We start from the raw sequence: 18,339 nt of genomic DNA on the forward strand, positions 1-18,339 counted from the left end.
TGGATGTTCTGCTCATGATTTCTTAACATTCTCGCTGAGCTGTCTATGTTCTTTTCAAGTTGAAAAACTTTGTCTTCATTGTCTGAAGTTCTATCTTCCAAGTGTTCTACTCTGCTGGTAATACTCTCATTTGAGTTTTTAATTTGGTTTATTGTTTCCTGCATTTCCAGGATTTCTGTTTGTTTGTTTTTTATATCCTCTATCTCCCTATAGAGTTGATCTTTTGCTTCTTGGATTTGTTTATGTAATTCATTGTCAAAGTGATTTTTCATTGTCTGAATTTGATGAATAATGTCTTCCTTGAGACTCCAGATCATCTGAAGCATGTATAACCTGAACTCTTTGTCTGACATTCCATCAGCTGCAGATATTACCTCATCTAATGTTGAATTGACCTGTATTGTTTGTGGTCCTTTCTTTCCTTGTCTTTTCATACTGCTCATGATTCTTTCTAGCTTTGTGAAACTGTTGAGCTAATGTTTTTCCCCTTATATATTTGTATTGTTCTTGAATAGCTCCAATATCCCTCTTTTTCGGAGAAAGACAATGTTAACAGATCCCAATATCAACAGTACATTATCTAAGGACAAGTTTTCATTATTAATACATTTATAGTTAGATTCTAAGACTATAGATGTTGGATTTAATTATTACTTAAGAATATATTCCTTAGTTTCATAAAAGGCATACCATATCTGGTGGCATATAGAAAACTTAATTTCAGACGAAGGATGTTATACTTAAAGAGAAAGGAGTGAGGGAATGAGGTTAAACTAACTTAGCACCTTTGGAGAACTCTAACCACTCGACTGGTAATTTATGGAAGAATGTATAGACTCAACCTCCTATTTAGATAGTTACCCTATGTATAGATAGCAAAAGTTAGGAGATTGAAAGTGGTATAGAGAGAATATGAATTAAAAAAAAAGAAAAGAAAAGAAATAACAAGGAAGAAAAGAGAAATAAGAGAAGGGAAAGGGAAGTAAGATAGAAATACAGAAAAAAAAATAGGGGGGAGGTGGGGTATATGCAATTCCTCTATATTATATTACTTTGGTAATTCAGTTGTTCATGCTCAGTTCTTGGTTTCACATATGCTGAAGTTGTAGAAGAGAGAGAAGAAAAGAGAAAGAGAGGAAAAAAAAAAAGTCTCTCAGAACACTGTTTTCCTTGCTTCCAGTAGGTGGCGTTGTCTATTCCTAGTTTGAGCCTCTGTATTCAGGGTGGTGGGTATAGCTAGTGTGAAGGGAAATGAGCTTCCACCTGTATCTTCCCTACTCTAGTCTCTGAGGTAGAAACCAGGTGCCTCTACAGTTGTTGTTTTGTGTTGATAGCTACAATCCCCAAAAGCTTGTGGGAAATATTTTGAGTTATCGCAGCTAAGGGTGGGGGAGTTGGAAACCGGGTACCTGGATCAGCCACAACTGTGCTGGTAGCCACACCCACTTTGATGGGTTTTACGGGTTGATGGGCTTCCTGGAGACTAGCGCTTGGGGCGGAACCGGACTTCCTCCTCTGGTCTGGCTGAGCGGCTGGCGCCTTCCTGTTCTGGTCTGGCTGGCGGCTGGCGCCTTCCTGCTCCGGTCTGGCTCTGCGGCTGTCGCGGATTCCTGCTCCGGTCTGGCTGGGTGGCTGTCGCGGCTTCCTTCTCCGGTCTGGCTGGGTGGCTGTCGCGGCTTCCTGCTCCGGTCTAACAACAAATATATTTTTAAAAAATCAACACCTCTACCAATTAGAGAATGCAAATTAAAACTACACTGAAATTTCTTCTCATGCCAGCTGGAATGGCAACAATCAAGAATACAAGCAACAATAAACATTAACAAGGAAGTGGGGGGAAAGTATAATCTTACATTGTTAATGGGCCTACAAATTAGTGCAACCACTCTGAAAAGCAGTATGAATATTCTTTAAAAAACTAGCAATGGAACCAAAATTTGGCCCAGTTATCCCACTCTTCTGTATATATCCAAAGTAGTTAATAGCAGCATACTACAGTGACACAGCCAAATCAATGTTTATACCAGCTCAATTCACAATAGCTAAGCTATGAAACCAACCTAGGTGTCCTTCAACAGGTGAATAGATAAAGAAAATGAGATATATATAAACAAAGTAATATTATTTAGCCATAAAAAGAGTGATTTTGCTTGTAAATGGATGGATTTGGAGACTATCCTGCTAAGTAAAATAAGCCAATCCCCCAAAACCAAAGACAGAATATTTTTTCTGATCTGAAGATGCTAACACACAATAAAAGTGATGGTGAGGGAAAGAATAAAAGTTCAATGGATTAGACAAATGGGAATGAAGGTAAGGGAGATGGGATAGGAATATAAAAGACAGTGGAATGAATCAGACATAACTTTCCTATGATTTATGATTTATGACAAAATTTAGAACACCTACCCAAAAGTGTCAACTCAAAAACATTTGTAATAAAATAATTTGCTTTAAAAATAAAAGATATATGGGCTGGAGATGTGGCTCAAGTGGTAGCGCGCTCGCCTGGCATGCGTGTGGCCCGGGTTCAATCCTCAGCACCACATACAAACAAAGATGTTGTGTCCGCCGATAACTAAAAAATAAATATTAAAAAAATTCTCTCTCTCTCTCTCTCTCTCTCTCTCTCTCTCTCTCTCTCTCTTTCTCTCTCTTTCTCTCTCTCTCTTTAAAAAAAAATAAAAATAAAAAAACTAAATAAAAAAAATAAAAGATATATAATGCACCAGGTACAGTGGCACACACCTGTAATCCCAGCTGTTTGGGAATTTGAAGCAGGAAGATCACAAGTTCAAAACCAGCTTCAGCAACTTAGTGAGGCCCTCAGCAACTCAGCAAAATTCTGTCTCTAAATAAAATATAAAAATAGGGCTTGGGATGTTAAGCATCCCCAGGTTAAGTTCATATATGAGTAGACCACCAGTGAAACTCCACATCATGTTCAACCACAAGAATGGAATCCAGACTAGAATCAGTCACACTCCAGTTATTTATAATATGTCAAAATATACTTTACAGTCATGTATATCTAAAAATAACAAATAAAAAGAAGAAATACAAATGACTAATAAATATATGAAAAAATGCTCTAATATTTTTTTTAATATGTTTTAGGTGTAGATGGACACAACACAATGCCTTTATTTTTATGTGGTGCTGAGGATCGATCCTGGGTCCCACCCATACTAGGCGAGCACTCTACCACTGAGCCACAATCCCAGCCCCTCTAATATTTTTAGTCATCAGGGAAATATAAAGCTACAATGGGAATCCAGCTTATCCCACTGAAGATGGCTATTATCAAAAAATAAATAAATGAATAGATACAAATCTTTGAGAATATGTGGAGAGAAAGGTCATTGATATCCTTTGTTACGTTTATTCGTAGGTATTTTAGATATGAAATAACAAAGTCATCTAACCCTGAGTTTTTCTTTGTTGGGAGACTTTATTATTACTACTTCATCCTTCTTCTTTTTTATTGATCTATTTAGGTTTTCCATATCATCTTGATTCAATCTAGAAGGTCTTATGTATCCAGAAATGTGTCCATTTCTTCTATATCTTCCAATTTTTTTGGCATATAATATTTTCAAAATTTTTTCTAATGATCCTTTGATTTTCTATGGTATCAATTGTAATGTCTCCTTTGTAATGTCTGCATGGTTATTGTGAATGGGATTACTTTTCTGATTTCTTGCTCAATAAGCTCAGTGAATGTATAGAAAAGCTACTGGTTTTTTGTATGTTGATTTTTCTATCCTACTGCTTTACTGAATTAGTTTCTCAGTTCTAAGGATATTTTGGTGATGTCATTAGAATTTTCTATGTATAGAATCATATCATCTGCAAACAGAAATAATTTTACTTTCTCTTTGACTAATTTTGTGCCTTTTATTTCTGTCTCTTGACTAAATACTATGGCTAAAATTTCTAGTATCATATTGAATAAGAGTGGTGAGAGTGGGCATTTGAAGACAAATTCCTGGTATTAGAGGATATGTTTTCAGTTTTCCCAAATTTAATATGACCACAGGGTTGGTATGTTGTATTTTTCTTTTCATTTTATTCAAGGAGTTTTTCTAATTTCCCTTCTGGCCTCTACTACAGACCCACTATGCATTCAAAAGGGTGTTTTTCAATCTCCATGTTTTTGTATAATTTCTGCATTTTTTTCTTGCTGTTGTTTTATTTCATTATAATCAGAAAAGAGGCAAAATGTTACTTTGATTTTTTTTTTAATTTTAAGTGTTATTTTATGTCCTACTATGTGTTCCATGTGTTGATAAAAGCAATGTGTAAATGTCTGTTTATTCCATTTGATTAACTCTGATGTTTCTTTGTTGAATTTTCTTGTCTGGGTGATCTATCTGTTAGAGACTGGGTTTTTGAAGTTACCAACTATAATTGTATTAGAGCCTTTAAAGTTAATTCCAGCATTCCAATCATTTCTACCCATAGATCACACTTTCATAAGGGAAGCAGACAGGAAAAAAAGAGAGAGATTCTTCCTTTGAAAAAAATTTACCATTCCAAAATGTACTATTACACATATTAAGTAAAGCTATCAATGCTATTAGCAGAATGGGACTGCCAAAAACTTAGATGAAAAATATGAGGCCCAGGTCTTCAGCCAGAAGATGATATCTCTGAAGCAATGGCACAAAAGAGACCAACTATGAAGACCTTACTGTATAATTCACTTGCTCCACTTGCTGTGAGGCAAATTTAGAGACAAAATACTTATTTCAACATTTAAATATATATGAGAAACAAATTTCAACTACAGCAGGCTGTAATTATTAATAAAGAAAAGCATAATTAACATATGAGACCAGATTACATCAAAACAACTAGAGCAAAAAGAGCTACAGACCCAAGTTCCTTCAGAAGTTTAATTTGCCCAACTTAATAGAAACTTGCTATTAATACCCAAGTTGTAAAATCTTCTAGCCACAGTGATGGCAAACCCAGCCTATGTGCCTGGTTCTAAAAGGACAGTAAGGGAATAAGATAGGGAGAAGGCATAAATGAGATTCATTCAGTCTATCTCCAACTGAATCCAGCATACTATCCCACATTCTCTGTCTAGAAGCTTGAGTGTCATGAAATGTGTACCAGTGTTAATGCTAAAATATAGGTACGGGGCCCCAATATCATATTGTTCTTGGGGGAACACAATTATGAACTCTGAAGACGCTTAAGAAAAATTAAATAATCTCAACCACCAAACTTTCAAATCCATATTATTTTAAAGAATCTTCTAAAATAACTCTGTCCTGAAGTTGTAACCATGTAGCACTCAGGAATCAAAATTTTCAGAAAATTATCATACATTCCCTACAAGGGAAAGTATTTATGACTGTGTCCAAGACCAGAGGACTACAGCAGGTGGGAAGAACTATAGTGTTGTTCCATGTGTTGGCTTCCATTTGTTCATCAAACTTCCCCCAGGTGCTGCATCTGATTCTCATAGACCATTCTCAGATCCATTATTCTCTGGCCTAATGGTAACATTTAGAGAGTGGGGTTTTGATTCTAATTCTCTGGTCTCTACTCTTTGAACACTTGGACCTTAATCCTTATAAATGCATGTCAACCTGTCTCTTGTTTTGAACCTATATCTGGTCAAAACTTGACCATTTTTCTTGGCACCTGCCTGAATTGGCTATCCCTCAGGCTCAATCCCAGAGAATTTTAAGATGAAGAATGCATTGTGGGCCTAAGTGGCTATAGCAAGCTTTTGGTAAGTAAAAAAGCATATCTACCATTACAGAATCAGCAGCATTACAGTAACAGGAAGAAAAAAAGAGCTCATTAGGGTTATTTTTAGTGTAGTATATTATTTAATGATGGGTTTATTTTCCTAAGTGTTATAGTATAGGAAATGAACAAATGTGTCAGTCAAATGCTTTTCAGAAAAAAAGGATGTTGGAGTTTGTGCAGATAATGAATCTGTTTTAAAAAGGACTGTCTGGTGGGTAAGATGAATGTGGCTCTCCTTCCCTCAGAGTTTGCCACAGCTAATAGGAAGGGCAAATGTTAACAAGGACTCTCAGTAAACCCAGAAGAGAAGAAAAAAGTTAGCTTCTGTGAGCCAACACTCTGTTTTTGCAATGCTGAAGTAGAAAAAAAATACTGAACACGGCTAATTCTGTATAGTTACTTTGGAGTTTGAATATTGAAATCCTATCAGATGTGAAAATAAATCCATTCTATTTTTACTGTTTTTATCCTTATTTTGCTATATTTAACAATTTCAAGAGCGCAGCTTTGTTTACAGTAGCCATAAACTGGAAACAAAACCAATTTTCATGTTTTGCAAAATAGGGAGTAAATGGGGGACCCAATATGGCAGCGGGTGGGGAGGCAGTGCTTTCAGTACCTCCTCAATAACAGGGTCAGAGAGACGCATTAATACGTTCAGATTCTACCTGCTGAGAAACTTCTAGCAAAATTCCGCTGAAATGAGACCTGCTGGTGAATTTGTACGATTATTGGAGGTGACAGTTTGCCCCAGACGAGTGAATCTCTGCCACGCAGCGCAGAGGTTCAGACCCACCACCCGCCGCTGCTGCGCAGTGACCAGCCTCCGAGGAGGTTCAGAAGGCGCGGTGCAGGGACCCTATGAAGAGGTCTCTAACCAAGCCTTCATGAAATAGTGAACCCGGAACCGAAACCAACCGAGACTGGGTCAGACCAGAGACAGGCCAGACCCACCCCTCCCTTCAGACACTCTGGCAAGGAGCCTGGGGCCCGCCATAGCAGAGAGGTGACCAGAATTTGGCTGACGGGATTCCTTCCCAGCGGAATCGCCTTTAGCAGGTGTGTGACTCCCATCCCCACCAGATACATACAGCCAGGAAACCTCAAAAATCTCGACCCAGAGCTCCGTTGGCATGACTGTAGAGGCCAAGGGAAACGGAGGAGACTCCCGACCCCCAACTCCCCCTACCTCCAGCGGCATGGGCATGACTGTAGGGGCTGAGGGAAGCAGAGAAGACCCCTGACCCTCAACTCCTCCTACTGCCAGCGGTGTGGGCGTGATTGTAGGGGCCAAGGGAAGCAGAGGAGACTCCTGACCCCCAACTCCCCCTACCGCCAGCAGCATGGGCATGACTGTAGGGGCCAAGGGAAGCAGAGGGGATTCTTGATCCCCAACTCCCCTTACCACCAGCGGCAACACCCAAGGTCTTAGCTGCCAGTTCCCAGGGGCGTGCCCACCAAAGGGGTCTGGAAAAATTAAACTGTCGGGTCCCAGATCACCACTCCACAGCACTGGGGCTTGAATGAATGACAGAGAGAGTGCTCAGTTGTTCGGGAAATAGGGAACGCAGTGGGGCTGCAAGTGTAACCAGATCCTTGGAGAGCGCCTCTGGTGAGCGGGGCCTGGCTGACTGGCAGGAGGAAGGGGGGAGGGGCCAGAGAAGAGAAATGGCTCTGGACTAACAGGATTGAGTGACTCCCAGGAGCCGCCTTACAGGGATTGCTGTCGGCACATAGAGGGCAGAAGCTCGACTAGGAGGACACAGCTTCGCCTACTGGAAGGGAAGAAAATGGATCTCTAAGACTTCTTTTTTTTAAATTTCTATTTTATTAGTTTTTTTCTTCCCTTTTCCTTCCTTCTTTCTTTCCCTTTTCAAGTTCTATTGTTTTTTCCATTCTCCTCTATTCTATCTCTCTCTCCCTCTTTTTCCCCCCAACTTTCATCCCAAGCATTACGTCTTCCATTATGCGTAATTGTCTAAATGCAAATAGGTGATTGTTTTGAGGCTGTCTATAGGGCTCCTAAATACCTAGCTATTACCAAATACCCTAATCCAATCATCTGTTAATATCCCCCTTCAGTAGAGCAATCTTCCAAAGTAGCCAAGACATACTTACTTTCATACCATCATAGCACCTAACCTAAACATAAAGTCCTAAGACAAAACAACAAATCACTGTATGCATACAAGAATCCGTAAGCCTTTTATGAATTGAATGAATCAGCTTTAAAGTACAATAAAGCCCAACATTTCTAGGCATAGTCTCTCACCACAAAGGAGAGACCACAGAGATATACAAAACCAAAACAAATTTATAGGAGAAAACAGAAACACAGCAGTTAAACAGAGTTGGAAAGTAACGTGAACACCATAAAAAAACAAGGGGAAAAAGGATTACAAACAATGCAGGACAACTTAAATTTACAGGAGAACCTAGAGACATCAGAAAAATGGACAGAGAAAGAACTCAAGGCATACCTGACTCAGATGGAATGGAATCTTAGAGAAGTCATTAGACAGCAAGTTCAAACAATGAAAGAATACTTTGAAAATGAATTGCATAAGCAAATTCAAATAGCAAAGAATGAACACTACCAGGAGATAGAGATTTTTTTTTAAAAATCAAACAGTCATTCTAGAAATGCAGGAAACCATAAACCAAATTAAAAACTCAAATGAGAATATTACAAATAGACTAGATTAAATAGAAGTCAGAACATCAGATAATGAAGACACAGTTTATCAACTCGAAAAGAATATAGTCAATGCAGAAAGGATGTTAAGAAATCACAAGCAATGCATCCAAGAGATATGGGATGTCATTAAAAAAAAAACTTGAGAGTCACTGGGATAGAAGAAGGTATAGAGGTTCAAACCAAAGGAATGAATAATGAATTAAATAATCTTAGAAAACTTCCCAGATATGAAAGATGGAATGGATTGCCAAATCCTGGAAGCCTACAAGACCCCAAACATACAAAACCATAATAGACCAACTCCAAGACACATAATTATGAAGATATACAACATACAGAACAAGGAGAGAATATTTAAAAAGCTACGAGAGAAAGGAGGCAGATTACATTCAGGGGTAAACCAATTAGATTAACGGCTGATTTTTCATCACAGACGTTGAAAGTGAGAAGATCCTGGAACAACATATTTCAAACGCTGAAAAATAATGGATTCCAATCAAGAATACTGTATCCAGCAAAAGTAAGCTTCATATTTGACAATGAAATTAAAATATTTCACAATAAACAAAAGTTAAAAGAACTGGCAGCCAGAAAACCAGCACTGCAAGGCATTTTGAGCAAAACACTACAAGAAGAGGAATTGAAAAACACCACCCAAAACTAACAGTGGGAGGTAACTCAGTAAAGGGGGGGGGATAACCAAAGAGGAAAAACTAGCCAAATTAAAATAAATAAATAAATAAGCATGACTGGAAGTACAAACCATATATCAATAGTAACCCTAAACATTAATGACTTAAATTCACCAATCAAGAGACATAGGCTGGTAACCTGGATTAAAAAAAAAAAAAAAATAGGTCCAACAATATGATGCCTTCAGGAGACTCATATGATAAGAAAAGACATACACAGGCTGAAGGTGAAAGGTTGGGGAAAATCATACCACTCATATGGTCCTCGGAAGCAAGCAGGAGTGGCCATACTTATTTCGAATAAAATCAACTTCAAACCTAAGTTTATCAAAAGGGATAAAGAAGGACAATATATACTGTTAAAAGTAACCATTCACCAACAAGACATAACAATTATCAATATGTATGCACCAAATAATGGTGCTGCAACGTTCATAAAACAAACTCTCCTCAAGTTCAAGAGTCAAATAGACCACAACACAATAATTATGGGTGACTTCAACACATCGCTCTCTCCATTGAACAGATCCTCCAGACAAAAGCTGAATAAAGAAACTATAGAACTCAATAACACAATCAATAACCTAGTCTTAACCGACATATATAGAATATATCAACCATCATCAAGTGGATACACATTCTTCTCAGCAGCACATGGATCCTTCTCAAAGACAGACCATATATTATACCATAGGGCAACTCTTAGTAAATATAAAGGTGTGGAGATAATACCATGCATCTTATCTGATCATAATGGAATCAAACTGGAAATTAATGATAAAAGAAGGAAGGAAAAATCCTGCATCACCTGGAAAATGAACAATATGTTACTGAATGATCAATGGGTTACAGAAGACATAAAGGAGGAAATCAAAAAATTCTTAGAGATAAATGACAATACAGACACAACATATCGGAATCTATGGGACACAATGAAAGCAGTTTTAAGAGGGGAATTCATTGCCTGGAGGTCATTCCTCAAAAAAAGAAAAAACCAACAAATAAATGAGCTCACACTTCATCTCAAAACCCTAGAAAAGGAAGAGCAAAACAATAGCAAGTGTAGTAGAAGGCAAGAAATAATTAAAATCAGAGTGGAAATCAACAAAATTGAAACAAAAAAAAACATTGAAAAAATTGATAAAACTAAAAGTTGGTTCTTCGAAAAAATAAATAAGATCGACAGACCCTTAGCCATGCTAACGAAGAGAAGAAGAGAGAGAACTCAAATTACTAACATACAGGATGAAAAAGGCAATATCACAACAAACACTACAAAAATAGAGAAGATAAATAGAAATTATTTTGAAAACCTATATTCCAATAAAATAGAAGATAGTGAAGATATCGATAAATTTCTTAAGTCATATGATTTGCCCAGATTGAGTCAGGAAGATACACACAATTTAAACAGACCAATAACAAAGGAGGAAATAGAAGAAGCCATCAAAAGACAACCAACCAAGAAAAGCCCTGGACCGGATGGGTATACAGCGGAGTTTTACAAAACCTTCAAAGAAGAATTAATACCAATACTTTTCAAGTTATTTCAAGAAATAGAAAAAGAAGGAGCTCTTCCAAATTCATTCAAGAAATAGAAAAAGAAGGAGCTCTTCCAAATTTATTCTATGAGGCCAACATCACCCTAATCCCAAAACCAGACAAAGACACTTCAAAGAAAGAAAACTACAGACCAATATCTCTAATGAACTTAGATGCAAAAATCCTCAATAAAATCCTGGCGAATTGAATACAAAAACATATCAAAAAAATTGTGCACCACGATCAAGTAGGATTCATCCCTGAGATGCAATATACGGAAATCAATAAATGTTATTCACCACATTAATAGACTTAAAGATAAGAACCATATGATAATCTCGATAGATGCAGAAAAAGCATTCAACAAAGTACAGCATCCCTTTATGTTCAAAACACAAGAAAAACTAGGGATAACAGAAACTTACCTCAACATTGTAAAAGCTATATATGCTAAGCCTCAGACTAGCATCATTCTAAATGGAGAAAAACTGAAGGCATTCCCTCTAAAATCTGGAACAAGACAGGGATGCCCTCTCTCACCACTTCTATTCAATTTAGGTCTTGAAATACTAGCCAGAGCAATTAGACAGACAAAAGAAATTAAAGGCATAAAAATAGGAAAAGAAGAACTTAAATTATCACTATTTGCAGATGATATGATACTATATCTAACAGACCCAAAAGGGTCTACAAAGAAACTACTAGAGCTAATATATGAATTCAGCAAAGTGGCAGGATATAAAATCAACGTGAATAAATCAAAGGCATTCCTGTATATCAGCAACAAAACTTCTGAAATGGAAATGAGGAAAACCACTCCATTCACAATATCCTCAAAAAAAAATTAAAATACTTGGGAATCAACCTAACAAAAGAGGTGAAAGATTTATAAAATGAAAACTACAGAACCCTAAAGAGAGAAATAGAAGAAGATCTTAGAAGATGGAAAAATATACCCTGTTCATGGATAGGCAGAACTAACATCATCAAAATGGCAAAATTACCAAAAGTTCTCTATAGGTTTAATGCAATACCAATCAAAATCCCAATGGCATTTCTTGTAGAAATAGATAAAGCAATCATGAAATTCATATGGAAAAATAAAATACCCAGAATAGCAAAAGCAATTCTAAGCAGGAATTGTGAATCTGGCGGTATAGCGATACCAGATTTCAAACTGTACTATAGAGCAATAGTAACAAAAACAGCATGGTACTGGTACCAAAACAGGTGGGTGGACCAATGGTACAGAATAGAGGACACAGAAACCAATCCACAAAATTACAACTTTCTTATATTTGATAAAGGGGCTAAAAGCATGCAATGGAGGAAGGATAGCATCTTCAACAAATGGTGCTGGGAAAACTGGAAATCCATATGCAACAAAATGAAACTGAATCCCTTTCTCTCACCATGCACAAAAGTTAACTCAAAATGGATCAAAGAGCTTAATATCAAATCAGAGACTCTGGGTCTGATAGAAGAAAAAGTTGGCTCCGATCTACATATTGTGGGGTCGGGCTCAAAATTCCTTAATAGGACACCCATAGCACAAGACTTAATAACAAGAATCAACAAATGGGACTTACTTAAACTAAAAAGTTTTTTTCAGCAAGAGAAACAATAAGAGAGGTAAATAGGGAGCCTACATCCTGGGAGCAAATTTTTATTCCTCACACTTCAGATAGAGCCCTAATATCCAGAGTATACAAAGAACTCAAAAAATTAAACAATAAGATAACAAATAACCCAATCAACAAATGGTCCAGGCTGGGGATGTGGCTCAAGCAGTAGCGTGCTCGCCTGGCATGCATGCGGCCCGGGTTCAATCCTCAGCACCACATACAAACAAAGATATTTTTAAAAATTCTCTCTCTCTCTCGCTCTCTCCCTCTCTCACTCTCTCTTTAAAAAAAAAATGGGCCAAGGACCTGAACAGACACTTCTCAGAGGAGGACATACAATCAATCAACAAGTACATGAAAAAATGCTCACCATCTCTAGCAGTCAGAGAAATGCAAATCTAAACCACCCTAAGATACCATCTCACTCCAGTAAGACTGGCAGCCATTCTGAAGTCAAACAACAACAAGTGGTGGCGAGGATGTGGGGAAAAGGGTACACTTGTACATTGCTGGTGGGACTGCAAATTGGTGTGGCCAATTTGGAAAGCAGTATGGAGATTCCTGGGAAAGCTGGGAATGGAACCACCTTTGACCCAGCTATCGCCCTTCTCAGACTATTCCCTGAAGACCTTAAGAGAGCGTACTATAGGGATATTGCCACATCGATGTTCATAGCAGCACAATTCACAATAGCTAGACTGTGGAACCAACCTAGATGCCCTTCAATAGATGAATGGATAAAAAAATAATTATGCCATTTATACACAATGGAGTATTATGCAATACTAAAAAATGACAAAATCATGGAATTTGCAGGGAAATGGATGGCATTAGAGCAGATTATGCTAAGCAAAGCTAGCCAATCCCTAAAAAACAAATGCCAAATGTCTTCTTTGATATAAGGAGAGCAACTAAGAACAGAGCAGGGAGGAAGAGCATGAGGAAAAGATTAACATTAAACAGAGAGGAGAGGTGGGAGGGAAAGGGAGAGAGAAGGGAAATTGCATGGAAATGGAAGGAGACCTTCATTGTTATACAAAATTACATATAAGAGGTTGTGAGTGGAAAGGGGAAAAAACATGGGAGAGAATTGAATTACAGCAGATGGGGCAGAGAGAGAAGATGGAAGGGGAGGAGAGGGGGGATAGTAGGGGATAGCAAAGGTAGCACAATACAACAGTCACTAATATGGCATTATGTAAAAATATGGATGTGTAACCAATGTGATTCTGCAATCTGTATTTGGGGTAAAAATGGGAGTTCATAACCCACTTGAATCAAATGTATGAAAGATATGTCATGAGCTTTGTAATGTTTTGAACAACCAATAAAAAATAAATAAATAAATAAAGGGAGTAAATGGTACCATTTTTATAAATGACATGCAGATCAACAGAAGGAGCAAACTACTTAGACATGTGAACATGGATGAATGTTGTTTGTTTGTGTGTGTGTGTGCGTTATTGTATAAAAAAATGAAGAACTAAGAAGTTTAATCAATATAAATTTTTTGATATGAAATTCAAAAGCAAGTCATACTATTGATGGTGATAGAGTCAGAATAGTGGTTATCTCTGGGGGATTATTAACTGAGGCAAAGGTACTAGAAAATTCATATTTCTTGTTGGCTGATGATTATAGAGATTAGTACTTTTGTAAAATGTGTTGTTGTAGAGACAAGTGCATGGAGTACTGAATACATGGCATATGTTAAGGTCATCTGAGAGGGGAACCACTCCTTTTATGCTAGGCATGTGAGAGGCAAACCTGGTAGGCACAGCCCTGGGTGTGAGGCCATATATTGTAGTCCCAGCACTTGATCCAAGGCCTGCTCCTCAATTGGTCACAGTTAACAAGAAATTGTATTGATGCCTGCCTATCATCTGCCTAGCTACTGCCTGAGTGTGTGTGTGTGTGTGTGTGTGTGTGTGTGTGTGTGATATATATATATATATATATATATATATATATATATATATATAGTAACTTCACAATAAAATCAGACCTGCTTCCTGCTTGGTCTTCAGAGGTGTTGATTAGCAACTCCACAGCCACACTCTACCTTGTTTCATGGACCTCCTCGCTGGACAAGAGAGAGAGAGCCCATGCAGGTTGTGACTTCCCCAGTTTTCTCTCAGAAATTAGAGAGTTCTAAATTACCACTCCCATCTTGCTGAAATCTGAGAAGAGGTAGGTGCCTGCAGGGAGAAAGGGGATTTGAACACATATACTAGGGGCAGAACAGCCAATAGATATTGGTAAAACTGCAACTAAAATAGCTGAGGTGAAAGGCAAGTGTCAACTAGTAGTTGAAGTGAAGTTTCTGGTCATCACAGTTACAAGGAGGAGGGAGAATTACTATCTATTGCCTTTTGGGCTTTTTTTTTTTCTACAAATCATACCAGGAACTATGAAAGAAAATTGTTGAGAAAGCTCCCCAGGCTATGCAGATTTCTGAAAGAATGGAACAGAAGCAGCCACAGTGGGAGAGTCACATAACTGTCAGGAACCTTTTCCTCTGTGTCTCCTATGGAACAAAATTATTTATCCATAGGGAGAATACCAACAAAAACCAATTCTCCTGGGACCCTGGTGAACGCATACTGCAGCTGGGACAGAGAACAGAAAAACTCCCCTACCTCTAGGAAAAAGACAAAAACACATAATGACCTAAAAATAATGCTGAGTGAGGGGCAGATATACTGTGAAGTCCAAAACAACCAGAACTATGGACAAAGATCCTATTTAAGACTGACTTTAATCAGCAAAAAAACCTTTTCCTTGTCCTCTACCACTAGCCAGTTACAATGAAATCCTGCAACAAACAGACAGGTGCAAAGGGAAGACAGACTTTTCGGCAAAGAAGTCTCACAATTAGCAGAAGGTATGGATAAAGGATAGGGAAGCCTGTCATGCCTTGAAAGCAACAGTCACAACAAACCCAAGATCCAGCTCATCAGGCATGCTGGCTAAATGGAGGAATTAACTGTAGCACTTTTAGTAACTGGGGTTTAGATCAAAAGTAAGCCACTCTGCCATCTAGTGAAAAGGAGGAAGCCTCACTCCTTTCCTTACAGCAACAAAAATATGATGCACAAACCACATTTCTGACTTACTTTTAACCCTTCCAAGAACTGAGCCAGCAGAGAAAAAAAAAAAAGAAAAGAAAAATCTAACAAATTCTGAAGCAAGACTGCCATCTTCAGGAAAGAGGAGATATGAGCACCTGTTACCTGGGAGATAGATGTGACTGAAGTCAGGGAATGACAAATTGATGAAAGCTTGAATGTGGACTATGAACAGAATGGAAGTCCTGAGAACTGCAGACATTGAAGCCACACCTTTCAGGCTCCTTCCCCCACCCCCATGAATCTCAAAGGCTGTTCAGCAAAATAGAACAAAACCAAAATCAGGAAAAACATTAAAGTTTTTATTGTAATGCAGACCTTCAGGAGAGGATTAGGAGTTATATATATAATGCCCAGAACAAAACTCATGTGCAGGCAGAGTGGGAATAAAAACTCTCACCCTAAAGGGACTAGTAAAAATGTATTGCAGTTGGGGAAGGAAACATGAGAAAAAATATGACCTATCTCTGGAGGAGGAACAGAATATGGGAATACGAACTGGACTCAAAACACCAAGGGAGGTACAAAAGAACAGAGAAAACTATCCTTTTGAGACCTAAGAATACCGTGCCTGCCTTAGACTATGGCCTCATCCAAACAACAAAGAATGGCCTCTTTCCCCATCACCAAGCTAACTTTGTTAACCCATTAAGTCCCAAGTTTTCAATTCTACAAACATAAAAACATTTCAAAGTTAGCCTAAGTGTTGTCTTTGATGCTCAATTTAAGTTTTTACAGGTATTCCACATATAGAAAAATGGAATGAACTGGTTTAAGACTCTTGTCTAGGGATAGCATTCATGGATAAAGAACCTGAAAAACATGAAGATTCCTTCAGGGGCTTCACATATGCTTCAGCCATACTCAGCTCTCCCCCTGGTACATGAGTTATTGCAGCTGAATTCTTCCATTTCCAGAAGCATCTATCCTATGTAAGCAAGTACACATCCCTTCTATTTGCCTGTGTGATCTGGGTGTACATGCTTGTAATCTCAGCTACTCAGGAGGCTGAGACAGGAGTACATGCCTGTAATTTCAGATACTCAGGAGGCTGAGGCAGGAGGATGGCAATTTTAAAGCCAGGGCAACTTTATGAGGCCTATGCAACTTAGCAAGACTGTTTCAAATATTTTTTAAAAATAATAACAAGGGCTGGAGATGTAGTACGAGAGAGAGAGAAAGAGAGAGAGAGAGAGAGAGAGAGAGAGAGAGAGAAACTACTTACTTGCATGTGTGGATTTTGGACTAGTTGTATGTATGCTCTGGCCCTTCAGCTTTCTGACAGGTCAAAAAAAAAAAATCATCAGTTTGAGGTTCAGCCAAATATAGTAGCTATATGCTACTATATTTGAAGTAGACTCCCAAACAAAGACATTATTCTGCTAAGGAGTCAATTCTCCAAGAAAACTTACTTAAAAATTTATGTATGTGCTGAACAGTAGAGAATAATAACAGAAACAGCAAAAACTTTGTCTAAGTCTTCCTTTGTTAATAAAATGAGGAGTGCTGTATGATAGAATGAAATTGGCAATCATCTAGGAAAACTGTGGAAGTATTTGTTTAGATCTTTGTGAAAACTTCTTTTTAGTCAGGCTTGATTCAGAACACAGTCTCTCTCCCATGGTGTAGTAAACACTATGAAACCAAAAGCTACACTCAAAAACCTGAGTTAATCAGTCTTTGTCTGCTTTTCAGTATGTATGCCCTGCATCACAAAATCCCATGGTAGCTGGAGTTTAGATACTGGAATTGGTAATGCCCAAATGCAGAAATATCAAATAGGCATAACAAGGATTTGATAAAAGTCAGAAGATATTGCCATTGACTCAGTAGAAGCATCCCAGAAACAGATGAAGCAAAACTTCCTCCAACCTCAGAAATGCATTTCTCAAATAAAGATAATGAGATTATCTGAAATCACTGATCCGGGAGGAAGTCTATAAAAGGGTTAACGAATGAGAATTTAACAATAACTCTTGTTCACTTTTGATTAAAGTGAATATTATCAGATTTGTTTTATAAAAGTCTCTGTGTTGCTCTTTTGGAAATCTGATTCATCCATTTATACAAGAAATATATATTGAGATTCTCCTGTCAGACATTATAGCTATATCCAGGGACAGAATTGCCATCAAAATTATTGAACCGGGCTTCATGGCACGTACATTCTAAAGAAGTCTATCACTAAGTACACATTTAATAAATATATAATACATAAGCATTTTTGGTGCTAGGGAGGAGAATTATTAGGGGAAACTTTTTATATGAGTTCAAAAAAGTTCTCTTTAAAGAACCTATAATTGAAGAAGGATAAATAGGATGACTACCTCAGTGAAAATAAGTGATTTTAATTGCAGCTATTCTAGTGGATGTGTATGGGTATCTCATTGTAGTTTTAAATTACATCTCCTTAATGAATAATCTTGAACATTTTCATGTTTTTACTGGGGATTTCTTTATCTTTTTTTTCATGAAATAGCTGTTCTTATCCTTTGCCGATTTTTAATGATTATTATGACTTATGAGTTCTTTAAATATTCTGCAAACAGGTCTTTTCTTTTTCAGATATGTATATTTTCCAACCAAATGCTATCTTTGGAATGCATTTTTGTTTTCAAAATGGTCTCTTTTGAATTTGTAACCTTTAATTTTAAAGAACTCAAATTATTCTCTTTTATCCTAGCCAGTAGACTTTGCATTATAATGAGTCTTTGCCTATCCCAGAACTGGAAAGATTTTTTTCTATGCTATCTACCAGAACTTTATAGTTTCTAAATATAAATAAATAGATGGGTGGATGGATAGATTGTTAGATAGATATGTGTATACATGCCCTTCCAATTACCTTAAAGTAAGTTTCCCAATGAGATTAAGATAACCAGGTT

Source organism: Callospermophilus lateralis, chromosome 18 (assembly GCF_048772815.1).
Source record: "Callospermophilus lateralis isolate mCalLat2 chromosome 18, mCalLat2.hap1, whole genome shotgun sequence".
Classification (NCBI taxonomy): Eukaryota; Metazoa; Chordata; class Mammalia; order Rodentia; family Sciuridae; genus Callospermophilus; species Callospermophilus lateralis.